A 2,584-nucleotide genomic window follows, 5' to 3' on the forward strand; every position below is an offset into this window, starting at 1 on the left:
TATATTATGTATGTAGTTTATGAGATAATGAGATATGATAGATAGATAGATAGATAGATAGATAGATAGATAGATAGAGTGAGAGGGGGCAAGAGAGAGAGGGGACGAGAAAGAGGGGGCGAGAGAGAGAAAGAGAGTGAGAGAGAGTGAGACTGATATCTCACGGACCATTTGTTTATACGGCTATCACATAATATGTGTTGCTTTGTCTTGAAATATTATTTTTCCTAGTAAACTAAAATTCGAGTGACTGAATGATTATATTTAACATCCATTGAAAATTAGATATTTTATTTCATACAGAACAGAATTACTCCATACTCCATGACAAATTTAGCAACTAAAAACGAAAGAATTTCACGCTATTTTTATGTATAATTCTCCGAGATGTAAGCAAATCTCTTAACCATTCATCAGAAATGAATTCCTATTTCAATCAAGTTGAGATTATTTGTTGAACATGAAAAATATATCTTAGCTTCACTTGTTATGCGTTCTAATTTACTTAGTGTTCTATCATTCCAGCCATTCAAAATGAATTTGTTTACGTATACTAAAGGCGTGTTCACCAATCTGTGAAAGCTCACCGATCCTACTAGAAAATATTATCCACAAGATATAATGTTTTTATTTGTATTGGTTTGTTCTTTCATTGCATCGCTGCTCATGTAGATTTTCTATTCTTTGAAACATGTATTTGACATTTTAAGTAATTGGCTATTTTCGGTCCGTTTCACTCGAATAAGATTATAACAAAGAAAATATAAATAAAAAGTAAAATATATAAAAAAACAAAAAAAAAACCGAAAGATCTTTATGCTACTTATTGGAGAATTGTTAATCCTTTACACTTCGCCAAATTTTCCCACCAAACATTTGATGCCGGAATATTGTGCAATTGAGTTGTTTTTGCTGCAACTGGCATTTCTTGTTGAAATTCAAGAAGAAATATCAGGTTAAAAGTTAAACTTGTCGAGCATTGAGAAAAAGATCGATGGGACATCGCATTTACTAGTATTGTATTTCATTGATATGTTAACAGCTCCAATGATCTAAAGTATTTTAGATTCTATCAGTCGTAATATTTATCACTGTTTGTACAATTGTTGGTATAACGTAAAATCTAAAAGAGCTTTTGTTTATTCGAAGTAATATTAGACACGTATACAAATATAATAAACTTTTATATAACTATCGACTGCGGGGAGGGAATAACTAGCCAGAGGTAATTCTGCTTAGTGATGGTTTCTTGGATGTCCCTAGCTAATAATGCATATGCATGCACATGCATATACAGAAAAACACATCGACACATATGCAAAAATGCCCTTGCACAAATACGTACACACGCACGCACACGCGCGCACGCGCACACACACACACACACACACACACACACACACACACACACAACACATAAGTATATGAAGGCACTGTGGTTAGAACGACGGGTTCACAATAACGAGGTAGTGAGTTCGATTTTCGGACAGAGCTGTGTGTCGTGTTCTTTTTATTTCACATTGCTCCATTACCCTCATCTGTAGAAATGTGTTGTGACGTCACTGGTGCCAGGCTGTATCGGCCTTTGCCTTTCCTTTGAATAACATCAGTGGCGTGGAGCGGAGGTGGCTGGTATGCATGGCCGACTGCTCGTCTTCTATAAATGACAATGCGCCTTCATGCATAGAAAGGAAGACGGAGACAGGAGGGAGTGCTTCGAAAATTTTTTGTTCAGCCAGGTAATAGCTAACTGAAGTCATCCAGTTGTGAATCGAACCTCTCCAACACACATCCAAAAGTTTTACAAAAGATCGTTAAAGAAGTCGATTGAAATGCTTCTCCAAACCCATAGAGATGCTCAGATATAGAACGAAAGCAAGCTAAGAGTCTCGTCGGCAACTATCACCAGTTTCTATATTTTTGATGTTGGCTTTACAAAGTGAATTATGAAAACTGGTGGTTCTCATGTGAGTTACACAGTGAAGTTAAAAAGTCTTTTGTGTACGTATTTGCGTGAGTGTGCATGTATGTTAGCATGCATGTGTGCGTTGTGCGCGCGTGTGTGCGCTTGTGTGTACGCGAGCGTTTGTGTATCTGCGTGTATTTTCTGTCGACTAAAATGTCATGAAGTTGGGTAGCGACTAATGTGATTCATCGAAGAAATCAAAAGTTAGACATTTTTGCATCTGCACAAAGAAATATTGCTGAAGCTTCACTAAATTTTAGCACACAAACTAAATTCTTTTTTTAATTCTTTGCCGATATCACTCATAACAACCAGTCAACACAATGAGTCATCGGACGTAATGCTGTCATTATTTCTTTTAAACTCTCCCCGGGTGCATCAGCGCTTTTTCAACGTCTGAATATAGTTTCCTAACGACTGTGTTCTCTCCTGAAGGTATTAGTTTTCAAGTGAAACAATTTTCAAATCATAGGACGAGTGCGAAACTATAGGAACAGTGTGTATGTACAAACATACGCACACACGCACACACACTGACACACACGAACATACACACATGCATACATACATACATGTATCTCTCTCTCTCTCTCTCTCTCTCTCTCTCTCTCTCTCTCT

The 2,584-nt window shown here is 36.9% G+C and overlaps 1 protein-coding gene and 1 long non-coding RNA gene across 2 annotated transcripts in view; one reads left to right on the top strand and one right to left on the bottom strand.

Annotated features, from left to right (window-relative positions):
• LOC106868409 (uncharacterized) overlaps positions 1–626 on the top strand; it is a 4,793-nt gene extending 4,167 nt beyond the window's left edge. Inside the window, exon 2 of the long non-coding RNA XR_001409271.1 lies at positions 526–626. This is a non-coding gene — a long non-coding RNA (uncharacterized LOC106868409). The remainder of the gene's footprint in view (positions 1–525) is intronic.
• Positions 1–2,584, bottom strand: part of LOC106879147 (potassium voltage-gated channel subfamily H member 7) — a 703,964-nt gene that overhangs the window by 647,116 nt on the left and 54,264 nt on the right. The window lies entirely within an intron of this gene.

This window comes from Octopus bimaculoides, chromosome 9 (genome assembly GCF_001194135.2).
Source record: "Octopus bimaculoides isolate UCB-OBI-ISO-001 chromosome 9, ASM119413v2, whole genome shotgun sequence".
NCBI lineage: Eukaryota > Metazoa > Mollusca > Cephalopoda > Octopoda > Octopodidae > Octopus > Octopus bimaculoides.